A 23,523-nucleotide genomic window follows, 5' to 3' on the forward strand; every position below is an offset into this window, starting at 1 on the left:
TTCTCTCCACGCCAAATAACTTCGGCACCCTGTTTGCCACACCCTATATATTGCTTCTATGCGTAATAAAATTCCCTGCAGGAAGTTTACTTCTTGCGTGCAAATCTATACAATGGACTGCTTAGAGACCTTACAGGTATTTAGCACTGGCGAAAATGAGAGCACTCAGTCATATCGCACCTACCCCTTCTCCCCCCCCCCCTTCAGCCAAGAAGCCAGTAAATTAGGCTTGGCAGAAGACAAAGACACGGGAGCAACAAGGAACGTTTTAATAGTAATGATAACAACATAACAACTTTAGCGATTGAAACAAGCAGCAATGTGCACGAAGACAGATCAGAGCAAAGCAAAACATTACATAAAAAGAGGCACACAAAATTTGTAAAGTGTCATATTGTGGTTTCAACTCCCCCTCCCTTTTTAGCGAATTCGACATATGCCTTCACGTTATGATACGTAAGGTAAGTTGCTTGTTTCAGTGAATATTTATTTACATCGAAAATCCAAGGTTGATTACATATAAAACATATAACAATTGGTGCGTGCACATTTCCTGCACAAGGACAGCTCATCAAAAAGAACAAATGAAGTCAGCTACACGAATGTACATTTGCACAGTAACAGACAGATTCAACACAGTATGCTCACAGAAATGCGTTCTTTTCATAAGCAGTAATTTTTAAATTTAATTGGAGCCTTTTAAAAAGCTGCTACTCAAGGTTCACTGCAGCACACGTCTTACTTGAATGACCATTCACCCTTTGTGCCTGTTTTTGCCGAAGATGAATCTTTAGCCTTGTCCTAGCATACTTTTCCAGCAGCGACTTTTCTATCTGTGTACGATGGATTTCGCAGCTCTCCAGTCGCACAGTTACTGATCTTCGCAATGCACTCAAAATGCTCGCGAATGGGGTTTTTAGCGCCAAAATTCCGTCTTCGTTCGGCAAAGGCCTTGAAGTGTTCTTCGCATTCAGTGAGCACTTCCATGACAGCTCGGCTAGGCTGAATGAGCTTTCCAGCGCCCTGAGCATATTCTTTAAGCTTAACGAGAGTGCTGTATTTATCGTCATTTCCTACCAGTGCCGCTTTGCAGTCCTTGCACTCGTCAATGAATTTCAAGATGGACTTCAGTAGAAAACCTCCTACATATGCAAGAATGTCACGTTCTACTGCAGTGGTTGCATACAGAAGAACGTTTTCAAGCTCTTCTGCTTCCTCGTTCTCCCCACTTTCTTGCGCAACTTGTGCCTTGATACTGGGGTCCAGGTCAGCTAAGTGCAAGCTGTCATCCTCGTTATAGCTAGATGACGTTGGCGTGTGCAAGTATTGGCTGACACATATCATCTTTAGAGCACACTTCACATCATACGCACTTGGGATGGGCTTCCTGAGTCTTACAACAGAGAAAATATTTTCAAGACAGTCCTGTATCAGTCTACCTGTAAGCAGGTACCGGTAGCCACGTTTCTTCAGCAGTTCGTCGGACAGGCACAGCACAACTGTCGTTGATATCAAGAGACCGGCTTGGGAAGGTTTCCAGTGAGCAGTTTTGTCCATGTTGATACGGCAGAAAGTTGTACAAGCCAGTTGAAGGATTTTAACTGCATCTTCATGTTTTGAGGGATCAAAATAGCTCAAAGCAACCACTGGGTGTTGTGATGACATGAGTGTGTACCATTTGCTCACTAATTCAAGGAACCAAGCTGTTGCGTCTGCTTCAGGCTTTAGCTTTCCTTGTTTGACCAGGTATCTGATAGCAGGAGGGGCTTCGCGAAACATTTGAACGGCGACATTCACCTTCATCTTAGTGAAGTGCCCACTGCCAATGTGGATGTCAGACAACTTGTTCGCAACCTTCAGGTCATCGTCAGAGTCAAATTCTAGGACTGCTTTAATGTGATCAACGCTGACAATTTCTCCAGGAAGCTCTTGCTCCTTAACGGTTTCTTGTCCTAGTGTAAATGTTTCTGAACGAAGCAGCTGGGCCCGAATGTTTTTCAAAACATGCGCTGGCTCAGCCATAAAAAACATCTGGTCTGCAAGGTGCGGGTGTGGTACAGAACACACGCTCTCTGATTGTCTGTTGCTGGAGAATCCCAGTAGGCGCCATACTGCTCGATAGCTGATCCCATGTCACTGGTTACCACAAGCACTCGCAACGAGATATTAAAGCAGAGCTCAATTAAATGAACACAAGATCTTTCAGGAGTGCCCCATCGACTGATCGCCCAGTGAAGTGGTAGGCTATGACCTGCTTCCACCTCGTGTTTAGCCCACCGATCATGAACACAAGGGCATGGTTGGCGACTGGCACATTTGACTGTGGCAACGTGGTACACCCGAAAATGCAGTCTAGAGAGCGGTCGTGATCGAAACCCTGGCTGATTTCCATCTCATCCATGAATAACACGCAGTCCTTTTTTATGTCATGCATTGCCTCACTTTTGAGCTTTAAAACATATAGTACCTCATGAGAATGCCTGGCAAAAAGCGGATGTTCTGAAGTCTTCTAATGAGGGTCCTGTTCGAAGGTAATGGATACGACAACGACCTCAGTAGTTCATATCCTGTTGTGCCACATGCATGTTTAATCTGAAGGGCTACTCTGATAGTCTTTTCAGACCATTTTGATCCTTTCGTAGTCTTTCTCGCCAGAGCAGCTGCTTGGTCATTGTTCAGAAGCTTGCAGTAGTTAATTCGCGTATTTTTTTTTCAGCAGATGCCAGTTCTTTCCTCGCACTTTTGAGCTGTGATTTGCTTTCTCATGCAGTCTTTGTAGGCTCTTGTACTTGCGCATCAGGTCAGCGTTTTTTTTTTTCGAAGTTCCGCGTTCTCTCGATGAATCAGTGTCGTACCTACAGCTGCACTTTTTCCAGTTGTGAAGAGGTGTGGGGATAGCGCTTCTACTCCTCCACACTCAGAGGGATTTTGCAGTGTTGAAGTACCATTTCAAGAGAGGGTGGTCCGACTTGGTACAAAGCTATGAGAAGCTTCAAGGCAAGACATCTTTGTTCTACTCTGAACATAAGTGTCACTGAAGTGAAAATACTGATGCGCAGAGGCTAACGATTCTCGTGTGCAGCAGGACTTATCAGCACTGCCACTTTTAACGTTATCAAAGAGGGACAGATGGCACAAGAAATTTCTGAGATGTCCTTTGACAATTTCTGGTATCTTTTCCTGTCGTAGGAACAGACGCTGGTGCGCTCACAAGTGCAATTGGCAATGATGCACAATGAATACGTAAGTCACGAGCATCGCCCATGTCAGCTGGAATATTAATCCGAGTTAGCAGCCAAAGATTCACAAGCAGAACTAGCACTACCAGAACTGTCAGCGGCGTTGCTTGGGTGTCACCTGAATGTAGACTTAGCTGAACAGTGTCTACATCTGCGGAGGCACAGTTTGGCTCCACAGCACTGCTTGCTGCAAACATCACATTCGGCACTGCAGCCACCTCTGATACCTGAGCAGTGGCTGTCTTGGGTTGTACGCCGGCGACTCTGTCACTTCAGAGATCTGGATGCCGAGGCGGTACGTTTGATACAGCATCCCGATTCTTTGGGGGCAATCTGTGCTTTGGAAGAGCTGAAAGAGTTAACAAAGCCACTTTAGTATAACAAAACCACTTTAGTATTATTGCTGATAAGTACAAAGGTGACATTTAAGATTTCCCACTCACTATTGGAAGAAGTAAGCCATTATTGAGTTTGTAAAAAAATCGCACTCAAACTCTGGCCTTTAGGTAAGTCTTTTCGACAAAGCTCGGACAAAGTCACATGCGTAGTTTACAAGCATTTTACGCATGCGCGAGCAATGAATAGTCAAAACAATTTAGCAAGCACATTCAACTGAGCTCACTTACGGCGAAAAGAAAACAGCGTCGGGATAGCATCTGGCCTTAGTTTCTTCAAACCGTCCTGCCTCCTTTGCTCGAAGCTTGTGTCCTCGAAGTGGGCCTTGAACAAAGCAATAATGCGAAAAGTTATAGAGGGCACGAAACAGACAAACGTAGTCTATAAAACACTAAATAAAACTGATATCGCGACATAAAATCATCGTTGTGGCAGTTTATGAAAAAGAGGACAAAAAATTCCGACGCTGCACCACACTCTCCCACGCGGCATATTTGAGTTATAAGCAAACAACCGGAATCCTTGGTGCACAGAAACAGAAGTGTTTAGGACAGACAGACAGACAGACAGACAGACAGACAGACAGACAGACAGACAGACAGACAGACAGACAGACAGACAGACAGACAGACAGACAGACAGACAGAAAGACAGACAGACAGACAGAAAGACAGACAGACAGACAGACAGACAGACAGACAGACAGACGGACGGACGGACGGACGGACAGACAGACAGACAAGCAGACGTACGACGGACGGACGCGAAAAGTAAATCAGTCGCATTCTATATTATTAAAACAAAAACTTTACTGGCATAGTTGAGCGAGTTAAGATGTTATTTTCGCGTGGCCTTGAAGCGATGAACACCCGTGGCAAGACGCGCAAAATTTAGTTGTTGCGTTGCAGTTGTGCAAGACTACCACGGCCGGACTGGAAAGGCACGCGAGCCGTAACTCTACAGGGGACGCGTTCGTCGGCTTGTCTGTCTACATCTCCAATTGTACTTCCTGAGCGTCCGAGGTGAAAGTTGCAGGAGCGCGCACATCTGCCAGCAAAGGAACACGCGAACGCGAGCGTCTGTCGGTGGTTTACGGGCACGGCGTTTCTCGCGTCGAATGCCGCGACGGCTTTGGAAACTCAAGAAAAGAAGATAGCGAGTGCACGCAGTACGGCCCGTTTAACTAGCATTTCGTTCGGTTAGCAAACTGCGCTTCGGCTACGAGAATAAACAAGCATAACCATTAAACACGCCTTCGTTGGCATAACCAGGCCTAGCCGAGCTAAGCTGCAGCCAGGAGAAGTCGCGTTTACCTTGCACAGACTGCTTTTCGTCACACGACAAATCAAATCATTTCACGAAATATGCGGTGATAAACTCAATCCGCTCGAGAGTCGCAATACAACGCGTACTCACCTCACAAACACGGGAGGAAGCAGTCGGCTCCCAGCAGTCTCGCTTAACTTGCGCAATCCAGCGTTTCCGTCGTTTAGGCCAAGTCGGGAACCGGAACGTTCTCACACCTCGTCTCCAGATGGTCGTGCATTGCGGCACGCAGCACCCTGGCATTCTCACTCCAAGGTTCTTGTAGAAGCACTTAGCGCGAGGATGGTGTCACAGAAGAAGCTAGGTCCAGAGCGATGTGGTAGACGCAGCGCATACCGCAGCTTGCACACCGCGCCAACGTGCAGTCGGTGCAGTACGACGGAGCAGCAACGAGTGGCCGGGAGAACCAACATGGCGCTCGCGTCGTCCCGTTGCCATGGAAATCTGGACTGGCAACATTGTGTTTTGGCGGGCGGCGGCAGGTGGTGGGTCAAAGGCTGACATCACCCTAAAAAACGGAGGGGGCGCGCACACATGAAGGCTCCCTATAGTTGCAGCGTTAGCACCGCCGCCTCGGGGCAGAGGAAGGCTCGGGAAGCCGAACGTAAACGTCAGCGTCGCAAGCGGTAATTGAAACGCCTCGACAACCACCGTCTCATAAGTCACATAAGGGAAACGGAAACGCGATGCGCACCCCTCGCGATGCTGTCGCATCCCACCATGGCGTCCCGAGGGGGGAGATGATGTGTAATTTTTAAAAATAATTTGACCAAAGCAAGGAGATTTTACTGGAACAAAGTGACAAGGCGCAATGTTGGCAACATGAAAGCGAAAGATCGCTACTGCTTCCCGGCCATGCTTGTTCCTGCGTCAGAGTTGTTTCTGCGCATCGACTGTAACCGCAAGTATTTCCAGCCGCTGTTCTAATCCACAGCGCTGCACAACGAGCAAACGTGGCACCTGGTAACATGGAAATATTGCTTCGCTACAGAGGCTGCGTCCTGATTATACCACGAATGTTCTTAAGACATAATCTCGTCTTGCTATACGCAGCTAAATTCGAGCCTGAAGCAGCGAAACAGTATTAAAGGAGTACTGACATGAATTTTAAAATTTTTCGGGTTGTTGCTCTAAATGAAAGCACGGGTGCCGAGAACCTTAAAAAGAGTGTCGTGGTGCCTGGGGATGCATTGCATATATTTTTAATGCCGCTTCTTTCAACCAGCAGTTTCGGTTTCGGATTCGAGAGGGCGGCTTCATAGTGACGTGTCAAGTCGGCCCGTGACGTCACGGGCAGACTGCAACCCACGAAACATGCACCTGTTGACCTTTGCTGTCTGTCGAACGTGGTTCATGATGAGTGAACTGCCGTCCAGTGCCTCCGACAGCGATTTCTGTGATTTAGGCTTTATGTAGAACCCAGATTTCGCAAGCCAATTGAGCTGACTTGAAACGTCCTAGGGCTCTCCATGCGGTGAAACTGCCTTGCAGATGCTGGGAGATGAAAACTTTAAAGTCAAACTTAAATATTTATACGTGTTTCCCGGATGCGGTGTGGGGAGAGCGTTAACACTACATGCCAAGGAAACCAAAAACGTCCGTTTTGCTGCACTTCAAAATCGTGTCAGTACTCCTTTAAGGTAGGAAATGACGCGCAACAGCATGGGCGCTAAACTTCCAGTTCTTTCTTCTGGCAGTTCCTTGTGGCAGTTTTCTTCTGGCGTTTCTTCTGGCAGTTTCCTGGCGATGCTTTGTAAGACGTGTGGATGCACTCCAGTGTTACACCGTTGTGTCATTTTGGGCCGCAGACATAATCAGTTGACACGTGCGGTTATTGAAGCGAATTCTATTGCAAAAACTCTATAGCTGTGCGTGTGTACAATAATAATAATAATAATAATAATAATAATAATAATAATAATAATAATAATAATAATAATAATAATAATAATAATAATAATAATAATAATGTTGTCTTTATTTCTCCCATACAAAAAGGGGGAAAGGACCATGGACCAAAAGGTACAGAACTGTAGCTTTAGAGCGCCTGAGGCCCAGCATAATATATTCATACGACATACATGGCAGAGATACCAAAACGCAGTCAACAAGCACAATTGATAACACTGTACATACAGTTGTAAGGTTACACACAAAGAAAAAAAAAAGCTAGAACTATGCAAGTTGCAACAAAAATGAAATACTCCACTCGTATAACAGACACACACAAACAAAAACAAGAAGCCTAAACACTGCACCTTACAAAATATTTTTTATGTTCTTTAGGTGTTAGGGTGAGTATACGACTATCCGCTGTTTCATATGTGTTTAAGATCATCGGCAGGAGAAATTGCAGAGTTTGCTTTCCGCAGTTGGTTCTTGCACGAGGAACAGTCCATTATAAGCACTTCTAGTAGAAACAGCTTTGCCTTTTAAGGTTAAAGTAGCTAAAGATATCAAAAACTCATTTTCGGCAGGTGGTGAACATCTAAAGTAATACAATAGCCGATGTTGAAAAGTAGTGGTAACGCGGGTAACATTATATTTAACAAAGAAATCTCTAGTGTATGCTCTATAACTATACTATACTATAAATATACGCCATCTATATCTTTATCTGGAAAATAACTCGATTTTCTTGGGCGGACAACGTGTGTTCAGTGAAGTGCTGACGTATACTAGTAAATTGGAAGATTTGATGCTGGTTTTACTGCGTTTTTTGGTCAAGTGTGCGGCGCTAAACGTTCAATTGTGTTTTTTTTTGTCATGTGTGCGGCGTCACGTGCGCTGTAAGCGAGCCGTACAATGTGAAATAGGGTTATTGAATAAAGAACAACTTGGTAATTTAGCGCTCATCGTCCCGCCTGTCATTTCCTTCCTTACTATTGTCTATTTGCTTCAGGCTCGAGCTGAGCTGCGCTATATAGCAAAACGATATTATGATCTACCAACTTGACCAATCTGCACTACTTGCCTTATGACTTGCATTTTTTATTCCACAGATAACAAAGGAATCTTTGATTTGATGAGTCAGCGACGTGATTGAGTCACTTTATTTTATTTCCCAGAAAGAAACAGGTTCTGGAGAGGTTCACTGGCTAAAAGCTGTTTATGGACAGCTTGACGAGGCCAGTGAACCCTATACAAGGCAGTTGGGACAATGACAAAGATATGTAACAACGATAAATTCACCATAAGCTAACATTACAATACCAAATACGGTGAAGAAAAACATAATATACATTACTACAAAAACAACCCGATAACAAACATAGCACAGAAGATAGTTACATAGACGCGAGCAAAAACAAAAAAAAACAAAAAAGAAAACAACTACAAAGGAAAAACCCAACAACCATACCACCACTATCGGAAAAAAAATTTAAAAAATAATCACGAAATATCAGGGGAGAAATATATACAAAATTGCTCCTTGTGTATGACCTGCATCATACAATGTACGTCAGATGTCAGACAAAGAAGATTATACAGACGCTGTTATTGCTATATGTTTTTCCATCATATAACCTACTCGGTACAATATGGATGCACACACTGAAAGAAAATGAAATCGTTCAAGAACAACCCATTTCACAACGTCAAAACTTAACCTATATTTACAAAAAAGGATCGCAGTTCTTTAATGAGAAGCTGTTTACGTGACTGTATTTATTGAGAATGGTTGGTAGATTGTATTGCAATGTTTGTAATTTGTAATTATTTCGAAACCTCGGAACAAACCAAACGTCACTGTTTCTTGTTCTTAACAAACGTTTTGTGCAGTTAGACATGCGGTATTTTTAATGAATTGTTTAAACGAAATGGAAGAGAAATAGCAGGATCGCAGAATGCGAAAGGTATACATATATTCAACTTTAATAATACCGTAGTCCCGACACACGAGTTGCGTTGATGACAAGTAATCTAAATTAGCTACATGTCTAATAACCTTTTTGTGTAGGATCTGAAGTTTCATTATGTTAGTTTTTGTCGTGGTTGCCCACACCAAACTGCAGTAATTTATGTGCGAAAGAAAAAGGGCATGGTATATTTGCAATTTCACTTTTGCGGGTAAGATATGTCTGCAACGAGCCAGCACACCGACTACACTAGAGGCTTTTTTGCAGATATCAACGACGTGTTGGTTCCAGCTGAGGTTTGATGAAAACGTAACACCAAGAATTTTATGTTCATCCACAAAAAGGATGTCTTCACCTGCGTAAGCTAACGCTTGTGTTGATAAAAATATTTTGTTTTTTGCTCGGAATACGATGGCTTTTGTTTTCAGTGGATTAATTTTCAATAAATTTTTGGTAGACCACAAGAAAACCTTGTTCAATAACTCATTGCACCGAATAATTAACTCGTTTGCGTCAGGGCCTGAAAAAAGTAGGTTCGTGTCATCAGCATATATGACAAAGCTCACACTGGGATCAATATCCACGATGTCATTGATGTAAGCATTAAATAATAGCGGTCCCAGTACGCTTCCCTGGGGCACACCATTTAAGACAGGTAAATATGATGAGGTATGAGTGCTTAATTGAACGCATTGCTGTCTGTTTTGCAAGTATGACTTTATCAATTGAAGTGACGTGCCGCGGATTCCGTACGATTCTAGCTTAAGCAGTAAAATGTTATGATCAATGCAATCGAAAGCCTTGCTGAAATCAAGAAAAACTGCTAACGTGAAAAGATTTCGTTCAAAATTTTGCAGTATCATTTCCTTAAGTGTTAATAGGGCTGTCTCGGTTGACCTTCCTTTTCTAAAACCAAACTGAAAGTCAGTGATTATATTTCTGGAGCAGAAGAAGGCAGATATACGCGTATGGATTAATTTTTCTAATCCCTTAGAAAACACAGGAATAATAGATATAGGTCTATAATTAGCCACCAGGTTACTGTCACCACCCTTGAACAACACAGTCACTCTGCTTCTTTTCATATCATCTGGAAAAACACCCGACTCAAATATCAAATTAAAAATGTGGCTGAGCGCAGGAGTAATGCAACCTAAGACATATTTTATTGGTTTTATTTGAATGTTGTCAATGTCTAGTGCCTTACTGTTCTTCAGATTCATGAATGTCGTGTAAATTTCTTGTTCATCCGTTGGTGCTAGAAAAAATACTGTCGGGGCATTTATTTCCTGTTGTAGCCCTAAAAACGTCTGCTTGCAAAGGCCTATTTGCTGATATACCCACATTGACAAAATGATTATTCAAGTGATCCGCAAGTTCTTTACCAGCGATCTCAACATTGTCAACGGTAATCTTAGCTGGTGCGCAGTTCCGCTTACCGCGACAAAGCACATCATTAATTAAGCGCCATACAACGTCAGATGATTGCTGTGCACTTTCAGCAAACATTTTCTCGTAGTAAGTTGTCTTAGCTCGCTTAAGCTCCCGATTCAGCTTGTTACGTGTTTTTTTAAACTCTGCCAAATCTGTCAGCACTCTTGATTTCAAGAATAAGTTGTAAAGTTTATTCTTAAGTCGTATCATACTAGCAAGAGAGGGGGTCACCCATGGTTTACGTATTTTTTTCGATAGTCTAACTTGCTTGAATGGAAAATGTTTTGCGTATATATGTACAAAGACAGCAAGAAATTTCCGATAGGCTTCATTTGCACAAGTTAAGTTGAAAAGAAAAGACCAATCATGTTCACTAATGTCTTTCTTAAAAGATTCCAAACTGTGGTTTGTTACAGTTTGCATTGTGTACGGTTCTCGATAAATCTCCCTAATATTCGGCTTGTGGGAATAACACATAAATACCGGGCAATGATCGCTTATATCTGATGAAACTGTTCCACACTGAAATACACTGGCTTCAATATTTGTTATTAATAAGTCAAGACACGAGACAGATAATGGTGTAACACGTGTTGCTGTGGAAATGACATTCCTAAATCCGGCACATTGAAGCATGTTCAAAAAGTCCGTGGTAATGGGGTTATCATTCAGGATATTGATATTGAAATGTCCACCACATACTAGTGTATAATTATTGGACGATACGTAATACAGAAATTTATCAAAAAAGTTTTGAAAGCTCAATATATTGCCCCCTGGAGGACGATACACAACAGCTATCATGTCTGAATTGTGCCTGAGTGCCAAAACTTCGTAGTCCTCACACGTGACACAGAAATCTGATACTAAATTATACTTCCAGCGATCGTCTACGTGAATAGCAACGCCTCCACCACGCCTGTTACGACGGTCAAGGAAAAATGCCTCATATCCACTAAACTTCTGCCGGCAGCTTGCGCCGCGATACCACGTTTCAGTCATCATGATGACTTGAAACTTGAACTGGAAATCATTGAGAAGGTAGTGTATGACGTCACGCTTAAACTCTGCAGATCGCGCATTGAAATGCAACACAGTCGAATGGAATCTGTTTTCAGCTCTAAGCAAATGAGGCAATACGAACTCGTGGTATTCCATCTTCCTTGGGCCAACAGTGAGCCTTTACGAACTAGAAGTTATCTTTGATAAAGAACTTTCATCATGAATCTGAATTACAGCTGAAAGCTCGCTCTGCCTCGCGAAAATCTTGCCATTCGCTGTCCACACAGATTTCCAGTTGCATTCATGTTTCTTTCTTATTGCCATTCCAAGTAGCCTTTTCAATGTATGGCAAATGTGCTCGTTGATGTAGATCGGTGCCGATATATCTAGTCCTACGTCTTTGTTTGTTAGTCGAGCCTTCTTTGCTTTCCTCAGAGTTGCATCACGCTTCGCTCTTGATTTGAATTGTACAACAATGTTGGATCGCTCAGGGTTTCGCGTAGGCACTCTGTGACAAGATTCTATGTCTGTTTCTCTAATTGGCTCATTAATGGCACTTCTGATCATTGATAAGATATGCGGCACACTTTCATTCTCTTGTCTAGCAACGCCCTGAATTTCTAGATTGACATTGCGGGAGTACTGCTCGGCAAGCAGAAGTCGCCTTTCCATGTCAGCACCTCTAGACTCCAAAGCTGTGCATTTAGCTCGAAGAAGCTCATTTTGTTTTAGGGGCGAAGCTCCTTAAGGCGGCACCCGTTCGTCCCTCGTCGTGCTCGTAGTAGTGAGTAACAAGTCTTACCCTTTGACCTCCAAGGTGGTGCCGGTGGGAGATTTCTCCTGTGCGTTGTTGAACAATAAAAAATTCACAGCGTGCGCGTTAACTAAAAGCCGAATTCTTCTGTCTCTGTAGAAGTGTAAGTGTTAGCTAAAAGCCGACTTCTTCTGTCTCTCATTCCCATTAGCAGCCATTGTTTACCTCCAAGGTAGTGCCTGGTGAGATTTCTCCTGTGCGTGATTAAACAATAGAAATTTTGTTCAAAACGCCGTTGATTGATGAAATAAACCAACGAAAGACGCCAGATGTTTTGTAAAAACAAAACGAAAGAACGCCAGATGTTTCTAAAGCAAAACGAAAAAGACGCCAGCTGCTTAACGAAAGACGCAAGGTGTTTTCTAAAGCAATGGTTTTCTAAACAATGAAAATTCACAGCGTACATGTAAAATTAAAGTGAGCTGCAAGTCGTCATAACTCATCGAACCTTTAGTATAAACGCGCCCGATCTCACGTCGGTGATGATGTACTGGGCAGAATTCACGGAAGATTCACGGTTTACCGATGAACCTCCGCAGCTTCGCCCACTCATCATCATTCACTCCGTGGATATGCTGTGATTTTTCCTGTTCAACATTTACCGAGACCGCAGTACTAAGCTTTTGCTTCAGTTCCTCAACTGCTTGGTGAGCAAATTCAATGCTGTTAGCCATATTTCGCTGCTCAGTTCTTAATTCTCGGATTTCCGTACGAAGATCACGTTCTATCATGTCTTTATACTTTGCAAGCTCTTGTTTGAATTCCGCCCGTAGTTCTTCCTTGAGCTTTATCAGTTCTTTTGCCATGGTTCAAAACAACAGTGCGCGCTTACACGTCCGTTACAAAAAAAAAAAAAAAAAAGAAAGTCACAAACTTCACAAGCTTGGCAGCGACGACGAGAAAAAAAAAGAAACTACAATGTTCAACTACTAACCTGCAGCAAAAAGGCAGCAAGGATTAGGCGATATCGAAGCGTGTTCGTCGCCACTGCCAAGTGAAAGCCGTCCGCAGCCGACGTGGCCTTTTATGGATGTCTCCGCTGTCCCGTGATGCTGCAGTGCCGCCGGAAACAGCTGACGGTAGCACCTCCTGGTCGCAGCTTGCTTGTGGCCAGTTGATCACGTATGCACGTGCGATGATCTGCGCCGATTTCAGTGCGAAGTGCAGCTGTGCAGAAGCAGCGATCTGCAGCAAAAAGGCAGCAAGGATCAGGCGATATCGAAGCGTGTTCGTCGCCACTGCCAAGTGAAAGCCGTCCGCAGCCGACGTGGCCTTTTATGGATGTCTCCGCTGTCCCGTGATGCTGCAGTGCCGCCGGAAACAGCTGACGGTAGCACCTCCTGGTCGCAGTTTGCTTGTGGCCAGTTGATCACGTATGCACGTGCGATGATCTGCGCCGATTTCAGTGCGAAGTGCAGCTGTGCAGAAGCAGCGATCTGCAGCAAAAAGGCAGCAAGGATTAGGCGATATCGAAGCGTGTTCGTCGCCACTGCCAAGTGAAAGGCAGCCGACGTGGCCTTTTATGGATGTCTCCGCTGTCCCGTGATGCTGCAGTGCCGCCGGAAACAGCTGACGGTAGCACCTCCTGGTCGCAGTTTGCTTGTGGCCAGTTGATCACGTATGCACGTGCGATGATCTGCGCCGATTTCAGTGCGAAGTGCAGCTGTGCAGAAGCAGCGATCTGCAGCAAAAAGGCAGCAAGGATCAGGCGATATCGAAGCGTGTTCGTCGCCACTGCCAAGTGAAAGCCGTCCGCAGCCGACGTGGCCTTTTATGGATGTCTCCGCTGTCCCGTGATGCTGCAGTGCCGCCGGAAACAGCTGACGGTAGCACCTCCTGGTCGCAGTTTGCTTGTGGCCAGTTGATCACGTATGCACGTGCGATGATCGCCGATTTCAGTGCGAAGTGCAGCTGTGCAGAAGCAGCGATCTGCAGAAAAAAGGCAGCAAGGATTAGGCGATATCGAAGCGTGTTCGTCGCCACTGCCAAGTGAAAGCCGTCCGCAGCCGACGTGGCCTTTTATGGATGTCTCCGCTGTCCCGTGATGCTGCAGTGCCGCCGGAAACAGCTGACGGTAGCACCTCCTGGTCGCAGTTTGCTTGTGGCCAGTTGATCACGTATGCACGTGCGATGATCTGCGCCGATTTCAGTGCGAAGTGCAGCTGTGCAGAAGCAGCGATCTGCAGCAAAAAGGCAGCAAGGATTAGGCGATATCGAAGCGTGTTCGTCGCCACTGCCAAGTGAAAGCCGTCCGCAGCCGACGTGGCCTTTTATGGATGTCTCCGCTGTCCCGTGATGCTGCAGTGCCGCCGGAAACAGCTGACGGTAGCACCTCCTGGTCGCAGCTTGCTTGTGGCCAGTTGATCACGTATGCACGTGCGATGATCTGCGCCGATTTCAGTGCGAAGTGCAGCTGTGCAGAAGCAGCGATCTGCAGCAAAAAGGCAGCAAGGATCAGGCGATATCGAAGCGTGTTCGTCGCCACTGCCAAGTGAAAGCCGTCCGCAGCCGACGTGGCCTTTTATGGATGTCTCCGCTGTCCCGTGATGCTGCAGTGCCGCCGGAAACAGCTGACGGTAGCACCTCCTGGTCGCAGTTTGCTTGTGGCCAGTTGATCACGTATGCACGTGCGATGATCGCCGATTTCAGTGCGAAGTGCAGCTGTGCAGAAGCAGCGATCTGCAGAAAAAAGGCAGCAAGGATTAGGCGATATCGAAGCGTGTTCGTCGCCACTGCCAAGTGAAAGCCGTCCGCAGCCGACGTGGCCTTTTATGGATGTCTCCGCTGTCCCGTGATGCTGCAGTGCCGCCGGAAACAGCTGACGGTAGCACCTCCTGGTCGCAGTTTGCTTGTGGCCAGTTGATCACGTATGCACGTGCGATGATCTGCGCCGATTTCAGTGCGAAGTGCAGCTGTGCAGAAGCAGCGATCTGCACCAAAAAGGCAGCAAGGATTAGGCGATATCGAAGCGTGTTCGTCGCCACTGCCAAGTGGCGACGAACACGCTTCTGGTACACGCTTCTGGAACACGCTTCTGGTGGCGTCCGATGTAGCAGTCGTGATCAATAGAGCGTTTTAGAATGGATGACCCAAGGAGCTTGGGGACCCAAGTAATTTGCGGCCCGCCAGGGCTCATGCGCAGAACCCAGGCCACTCTTGGGTTCTTGCGCTCACGTTGTCCCAAGACCGAAAAACCAAAAACTAGCGTGGGTCACTTAGGCGTCTTGAGTCGCCAGCGAGACGACGTAGATGCAGCGCGAGCCACGACGCTGTATGGCCCACGTGAGGCGTAATTTTGATTTTACCATGTATGACGTCCCGTACGTTTTACCCAACAACCAACCCAACTCTAAAAAACAGAAAGCACATGACCACTCGAACCGTGCGTACACTTTGTTTACTGCCTTTGCGGCATTCGCGTGAATGAAAATATAAAAGATGGCTGATCTCTCCGTCATAGGAATCGGTATAACACGAAAGTGAAACATGTCGCCGTAGAAGTAGTTGATTGTTTACAGCGCATTGATATATGAGAGCTTTACAAAGTCTATTGTTGTTTAGCAGATAAACACTTGATGTGGACGCACTCACGTTGACGCCTAGTGGCACATCTGTCTACCGACGACAAACACCCATAATCATTATTTAACCCTTGCGGTAGCTGAAGTTCTTAACATATACGTGGATACCGCATATGGTGAATCCTACGCAAATATGGCATCAACAAGCACATAATAAACACTGATACTCGATATGCACTCCTTCAAAGCGTCGTGAAACGGGAAGAGAAACGCTACGTGCGTCGTGTCTTCCCTCTAGCCTGGCCGTTAATTCCCACAGGGCGAGCGGGGAACGTGGTGCGACAGCCAGGCGAGCGTCGGAGAACTGTTTATCTATATGGATGGATGTTATGAGCGAGGCTTGGGCTAAAGCCACCACCTCCCGGTGTGTTAAAGCGTTGACGAAATTACACTTCTACTAGAAACGTGCAGAATGGGATGGTCGTAGCAACGGCGCGTTCTTTTTGTTCTTTTTTTTTCGAGCCTGGTGGCACACATGTTACCGCCCTGTTATAAAAGGGACTCTCATAGCATCCATCCATCCATCCATACATGCATGCATGCATCCATCCATCCATCCATCCATCCATCCATCCATCCATCCATCCATCCATCCATCCATCCATCCATCCATCCATCCATCCAAGAGCACTGTGAGAGGAAAGTGTGAAAGATAAAAGGCGAGTTCATGTACCCTGCGTTATGTCTCAGTGGGCTAAATGCCCGCCGGCCATCATTGCGGACCGAGAGGCCATGGGTTCTACTCCTGTCAACGGAACTATTTCTTATAGTTTTTTCTTTGCCATTTGATGGCGGTCACTTTGTTGACGTATTTCCGTGACGGAAATACGTCATGAAAGTCTTGGTAGTCCCCGGCATAAAACACTTTGTGTTAAAAAATCCACATGACCGCGCGAACTGCACGTCCACTTCGTTTTTGCGCCGTTCGCGTGAGCAGTAGCGAAGTAGGCGCGTGAAGAAGGTTGAGACGCTTGTTTTCCACCGGTCCTTCGGCAATGGCCATGCCAAGCACTGGAGGAGACGCGCGAGTCACGTTCCCTACTTGTCGGGGCCGGTTCGAATTTGGCTGCTTCTGCCCACCACTACAGTGAACTAGAAGACTTCTAGTGGCGCGAGCAGCGAGGCGTGATCGAGCCGTTTTCATACTGACGCCACGAGGTGGCGCCACTGCAAGTTTTCATAGGACGAGACCTCGCGGCATTTTTTAAAATTTTGCTTGTTATTTCGCGTTTTTCAGCTGATTTATCGATTCCATTCGAAGATTACATCCCTCTTACTGGTGAAAGCCCACAAGTTTTTATGACCAGCGTTGTTAACCATTTAAAAAGCGTGCACGAAGGCCACGTCACTATTAAGTCGCGAAGAATACCGCATTCCGATTTTCGTGTTGTCAGCGAAACTCTGACTTCGAGAGTAATTTTTTTTTGGTTATAAATGCCACCAAACAACGACGTATCATTGTGATGACGTGCAAAGCTAACTTTTCGCATGACCATAGGCGTGCGCACGAGTCCCCCCTAATGACCTAATGGGCGCGAAGTTTGCCCCATACTTTTGCTCAGTCGGACCTTTTCCATCATTGTTTAAACAACAGGGTTATGGCCACGAAGGTTTTTGACGATTATGGCGGTTTGATTTAGGCATAATTATGAAAAATGAGACCACAGCCATGTTCATATGAAACCACATATGAAGAATTTATTGACAACTTACTTCACTACAAAAATAATGGCAGGAAAAATTTTGACCGTCATGATCAACAGCTTTCATGTACACACTCATTTAGCACCTACTCAACTTCAAATGCTTTGATGCCTGCCGCCTTTTCTCGCTGGCTTGATTGATACTTTTCGTGAAGAAATGCAGGCGTGTCGTTAAGTAAAATGCAGTTACGTCAGCAGCTATGGCTTCAGCATGTTCTGGGCATCCAAGCGTAGTTTTCTGCTTCTTTTTTTGGCAAGGTCTAACACATCAAGCACGCTTTCAGAGTGCAGCCCTAAAAGGCTAAAGCACGTTGTGAATGACTCCTCGAGGTCGGCCACAAATTTGCACAGCTTGCCTGCAGGATAAAGTAACCCGCCATTGTCCTTCAAACGGACAAGCTCAGCCATATTCAAATCATCAGCTGCCTCCTTGGTGAGCAAAAGAAGGTTAATGCACTCTTCACAACCAGTTTTAAGAATGCACTTTCTTGCAACATAACCGGCAATGTAAAAGATTAGTCTGCGATCGCTTGATGCCACAACAACAGGAGAATGATCTGGCGCAGCCTTAGTGGTAAGGCATCTACGGCATCTAGGTTTCCATCATCGAGAGACCTGTCAATCAACTTCTGCCTCCCAGTGCAAGTGTTCTGCTCACCAGCATCTGCATTCAAGAGTGAACTGAGAACAGCAGGCTCACAGTTTCCCCTTGAAACAGAATGCGCAAGATTGCTCAAGCTGAGACAGTTCACTGTAGCAATGAACTGCTGAGGTGTCGGGTGGGTATTGCACCCCGATGACTGCCTAACGATGCCAAAGAGATGTTCGACAGGGTCCTGGCTCAACCTGCTTGTCATCAAATACTTGAAACCTACATTTTCAGTCAAATACTTCAACAGCGACAAGGTACTGGATAGTGTTACTCGCAGTCCAGTTGCTGTGGACTGACTGAGAAAGCCCCGTTGCCCATTTGTGTGGCGTTCCCACTCTGACAAAAAGGTTAGAAAAGAGTTTAGCTTCTCAGCTGATCGAGAGTTGGGACGGAGTGCTTGAGCTGGAAAGCGCGATGTCATGACTTCTATAACACCATGTATGGTCCTGCAAAAGAATGTTTCAGTGAGCTGTATGTGCAGCTAAGAAATCGGCAAGAGTTACAGTAGCACAAAATTAGGTAAATATAAAATTATGCAATGCTTACTCAAAAAAGTGAATTGTTGCTGCTATGCTACCACACAGATGTTCCAGCCTGGCTTTGTGCAGCTGAAGCCCATGTGTTACTTTTTCACTGAAGAGCTGGACTGCCAAACCAACTCGCATTTTCTCGAAGTTGTTAGGGTTTGTATGGCTGGATGTGATGCCATGCATAGCCTGCAGGGTAACCTTGCTGCCATCCAGTTCCAAAGCCTTGCGAATAGCTCGCATAGTCACCTGCATATAACCAAAGCAGTGATAATCCACTAAAAGTTAGTGACTGGAAGAAAAAGTGCGGTAGGTTAAATAGCACGTTATTTTGATTGATTAAGGTACTTACTTGACCCTTCGGTGTTTGAAAATCCAAGCATACCAGCCGGTTTCGAAGGCACTTGAGGAGATGAGGGAAATCTGATATGAAGTAGAGCTGACGGTGCTCGTCGTCTGGATGTGGTGCACTGCACTTGATCTCATTCAAGGAGGCCTGGACACCCATTAGCGTCCACATGCGTCTGTTCCAACTTGCACCGTCTGATTTGATGAAGTCCACCTTCAGGCCTGCTTTTTCTGCCAAAATTATGGCTTCAAGCATCATCTTGGTCAAGGTACCTCCATTGACGTTTCCTCTTGTTGCAAACGCTGCCAGAATTTGAGTCCATTTCCCAATGAACGGTACGAAAATCAAAACCATTCCATGGTCACACGGTGTGTGCTTATCTTTAGGAGATGTAAAGTTACCTAGATCTACAAAACCATCTATGTGGCCGGCGGTTGTTACAGAAAGATGCTCAGAAAGGTGCATTTCATCTACAATTATTCCACCGTGGCATGCGTATTCCTCCATTGTGGCTGTCTTTTCACTCACCACATTGAAAATCTTTGGGGAGAAGCCAAACCCTGTTCGGTACGACTTCAAATATTTGCGCAAGGTTGTTTTACTTGGCAGTGACAGAATATTTTTTTCCTCAGGTGCTCATAACGCTTGGCGCTCTTCATTTTCATTATAAGACATTCCCAAACCCATTCATTCGAATATCTCATGCCTTTTGCGCTTTTTCGTGATGCTGATTTAAACATGTGAAGTGTTGCTTCACGCTGTTTTGGAGGAAGGGCTGCAATCCTAGTGGTAAATTCCGCTTCAGTGATGGCTTTGTTTTTAGCTGACATTGCTTTCAGTTGATTTTTCAATGCAGTGGCGCTATTCTTCAAACGCTTGGTTTTTGCCTTTGAAGCTTCAGGCGCTGGGCAAGGGCTCCTTTCTTAGGCACATGAGCTTTCTGGCAGGACTTTCTTGTCAACAACAGCTTTCGATGCGACTTGCACTCTGGGCAAATAAGTCCTGTACACAAAAGAAACACAATTGTTTAAATACCTGAACAATAAATACATGCGGCGCTTGTAGATCAAAGCACTTGGAGGCACTTACCATCGGACAAGACCTTCCCGGAGCACTTGGCGCTGAATACGTAGAGTCCGTTGGTGTATGTTGCTGCTTCACCGTCAAAACCGGCAACATTTGCCTGAATTCGTTGTCCGACATTGCTCCCTTGCAAACACACATTGCCATGACATCATCCAGTACAGCTGCAGCGTCGCCAACGGAGGCGATTGTTTTTTCTGAGCACAGAACGCCTTGACAATAAATGGCAGCACAAACTTCGTCCCCTAACGGTTTTTTGAAAACGACAGCTCGCTCATGACAAATAACAAGCCTTCCTTGCTTCTTCAACGAAGACGTCGCGAAAATCAAGTCGACACTATCATCCTCAACGCGGCACCACCTCGGCGATGGTGCTAGTGAACGCAAGGTCTGAAACTTGAAAGGCGAGGATTCTGCAGGCTCAGGTTCTTCAAGCACCTCATGTTCGTTGTTAGTGTAGTCAGCGCTTCCGACGTCCTGGCGCGGTTTCCTTCTTCGAAGTGGAACCGAACATGCAGGTCTCTTCCTTTCCGTTCTCTGTTTCGGGGCTTTAACGGAGAGGTAGGCTGGGCACTGCGGCAACAGCGTAGGTATGGCATCGGGAGCTAAAGACGGCTTGCCTCTCGGAATGCGCACTTCCACGCCATCGACCACATGAACGTAATCGCGCAATATGCAATGCGCTTCGAAGTGATGTTCACACACAGCTGATGATTCCGTCAGGCTCTTGTCTGCTCTTCTTAGGTTTCGCTCCCATTTACTTCGAAGCGAGTCGTCTCTTGGTGCGGCGAACAGCGATGCTTTCGGCGCGCCTGGATAGCCGGTGCGGCAGCCTGGTGCAAAACAGTGGGAATCTGTTCTTCTCTTCGCCATGTCATCCAAAATTCCCAGTCGCTGGTACAATATCTTTCCCTCTCACTGCATTGACTACTTAACGCTAAGATACGCAAGATAATGTCAAGTTATCCGAGTAACATCGTGTGCACAAAACGAGCGAAACCACAACCCTCACAGCCAGGTATGTGCCGCCAACTGCTGCCAACGAGCGCGCCGGAGGCTAGGAAAAGGCGCAGTAGCGCCCTCGCCGGCCGTCAGTGTCATCTCGCTTCGCCCGAGCCGGCCGCAGCCGCCGCCGGTCGCACCACTAGAAAGTCTTCTAGTTCACTATACCCACCACTATCTCCCATGGAGTGGAGGTTAGCGCTACCAGCTAGGCTGTGGGCTCTTGCGCAGCTGTCGCATTTCGAAAACTGCTTTGCACGTTGCCCTACATCGCTACGTGGGCTCATAGCTTCATTCCACACAGGGTTGCCGTTGGGTAGATTTGAAAAGCAGCCAGAATTTAAGTTAAAGGTAGCCAAAGTAGCCATGCTATTTAACTTTGTATCGCCAAATTTGTAGCTAAATAGAGCAAAAAGCGGTAGTATGAGTAGAGTTTTTATTATTATGCAGTAGTATGCTTTTGAATATGCATGAACAAAGAAATAAGAGCATAATTTTTTACTATGTAGCTTTGTCTTCAAGCCACAGCTGATATACAAATATTTATTTGTTTGTTTATTTGTTTATCTGTTTACTTATTTATGCACCCTCAAGGCCAAGAGCATTACAGAGGAGGGTTTATATAAAATAAATAAAAAGTAACAGAATACGGTGAGGAAAATAGAACAATGAACAAACTTCCGACAGACTAGTACTTGTGCAGTGGTGGGTACTGCCTCGCGAAAACGACGATTATCACGAAGTGATCGGTAGGGGAAGGGGATTGCACTCGTTTACTGCATGCGGTAGAAATGCTTCGGGTTTTATAAAACGGAATACCCACCTCATAGCGATGAACAAAGGGATTGGACATATGGTGCGGTGATACAGTACATGTGTCCTGAAGGAGGCTACTGTGTGTCTTCTATGTAATAAGTTAAGGCGACAAAAATTTTGATGCGCTGTTAGAGACGGAGGGGAAAGGCTGGATTTCGTGGCTGTTGTGCTAGCAGTGCGATTCCAGATAGAAAGAATGTCGTGTTCTTTCTGTTTATATTACATGATATATGAGCGTATAAATATTCACAAGTGACGGGTTCAAATGCAACGCGGCTCAAGAGGTACTACATTGGCAGATTGTTAGTGTTTCGAGCAACACGAACAACTTTGCGTTTTTTGACATTTTGTTCCAAAAATCACACATTGCACCAGGTGGCGCTTCAACTATATCAGATTGGTTAGTATAACTTCAGTGCGTCTGTATAAATATAGTCATGCAGAGTAGCGTTCTTGCCAGAAACAGAGTAATTTTGGAACCTTCCAGCCAACAAGTCGGTGGGAACATTAAACGATGAATCAGTTTTTCCTTGACGCCGTTCACCGAAATTGATTACTTGATTTACCATAATAATAGACGAGCTTCATTTTGGTGCGCATCTTTGATTTTTGTCAAGTTCGCACAAGAACACGCGCTGCGCTATCACCATTAGAAACTGACGTCAGAATAGGCAGCGGGCAGCGTGAGCAGCGCGCTAGACACGCTTTTGCCAACATGCGCGCAAATTCGTCCCTCCGTCTTTGCAGGCGCGCCGAGTGGTGCGTGGGGGTGCCTCGATGCGCACGAGCCTTCTGCTGGGGCGAGGACATGCGAATGCATTGGCTGACGCGAAAGAAAAGGCTGAAAACAGTTTGTGGTCTTTAGGCTCTCTTGTTCATTTACCTGCAAATAACAAGAATATTGGCTACTAAATGCGCGAAAACAGAAGTTCAGTGTAGCCAAAAAGTAGCCATGGCGCCAACCTGAAATGTTCGTCGGCAGACGGGGTCTTAAAGTAGCCAATTTGGCGAAAAGTAGCCACCAGCGGCAACCGTGATTCAACATCGCTATGGGTACAATTAGGCTTTCACCTTCACATTATTAGATAGTTCTAAGCATCCCCCGTAATTTCGGGTCACCTCCCGTCTCGATCATTCTCGGAATTTGATAATAATATTATCTAGGGTTTAACGTCCCAAAACCACGATATGATTATGAAGGACGCCGTAGTGGAGGGCTCCGGAAATATCGACCACCTGGGGTTCTTTAACATGCACCTAAATCTAAGTACACGGGCTTTGAACGTTTCCGCTTCCATCGAAAATGCAGCCGCCGCGGCCGGAATTCGATCCCGCGACCTTCGGGTCAGCAGTCGAGAGCCATAACCACTAGACCACCGTGGAGGGGCTTCTCTGAATTTGGTTTTGTTTAATACCATATGATGTTTATCCCTTCATTAGTCATTAGTGCCAACTATATTCAGTAATAAGCGAAGTAAATATTATCATTTATCAATTAAGCAGTCACGCACTTGTGTTTTGCATGTTTGTACGACCAACCAAATGAAATAAGTCGTGCATGAGTTTGTTTCAGCCGTTTTGATGACGCCTGCCAAAAACGCGAATGGAAACGCGAATGGGAACTAAAAAATTGATTAGCCGCCTGAAGCGAGTGTTACTGAGCCGAGTACTCTATAGCTCCGTCGCACATGAATAGAAAAAAAAAAGAAAAAGAAGAACAAAACTTTATTTGCACAAGA

General features: G+C 45.6%; 2 long non-coding RNA genes across 2 annotated transcripts; both read right to left on the reverse strand.

The window, feature by feature from the left end:
* Window positions 1-3,513: 3,513 nt before the first annotated feature.
* On the reverse strand, window positions 3,514-5,123 carry LOC119381497 (uncharacterized). The gene is made up of 3 exons (XR_005181481.2): window positions 5,052-5,123; window positions 3,866-3,959; window positions 3,514-3,588 (listed from the first exon to the last, which is right to left on the reverse strand). It is a non-coding gene; the product is annotated as an uncharacterized LOC119381497 (long non-coding RNA).
* A 14,593-nt stretch (window positions 5,124-19,716) lies between these two features.
* On the reverse strand, window positions 19,717-20,277 carry LOC125757534 (uncharacterized). The gene is made up of 2 exons (XR_007415301.1): window positions 19,973-20,277; window positions 19,717-19,885 (listed from the first exon to the last, which is right to left on the reverse strand). It is a non-coding gene; the product is annotated as an uncharacterized LOC125757534 (long non-coding RNA).
* Between the last annotated feature and the right edge of the window lie 3,246 nt (window positions 20,278-23,523).

The sequence above is a fragment of the Rhipicephalus sanguineus genome, chromosome 2 (genome assembly GCF_013339695.2).
Source record: "Rhipicephalus sanguineus isolate Rsan-2018 chromosome 2, BIME_Rsan_1.4, whole genome shotgun sequence".
Lineage (NCBI taxonomy): Eukaryota > Metazoa > Arthropoda > Arachnida > Ixodida > Ixodidae > Rhipicephalus > Rhipicephalus sanguineus.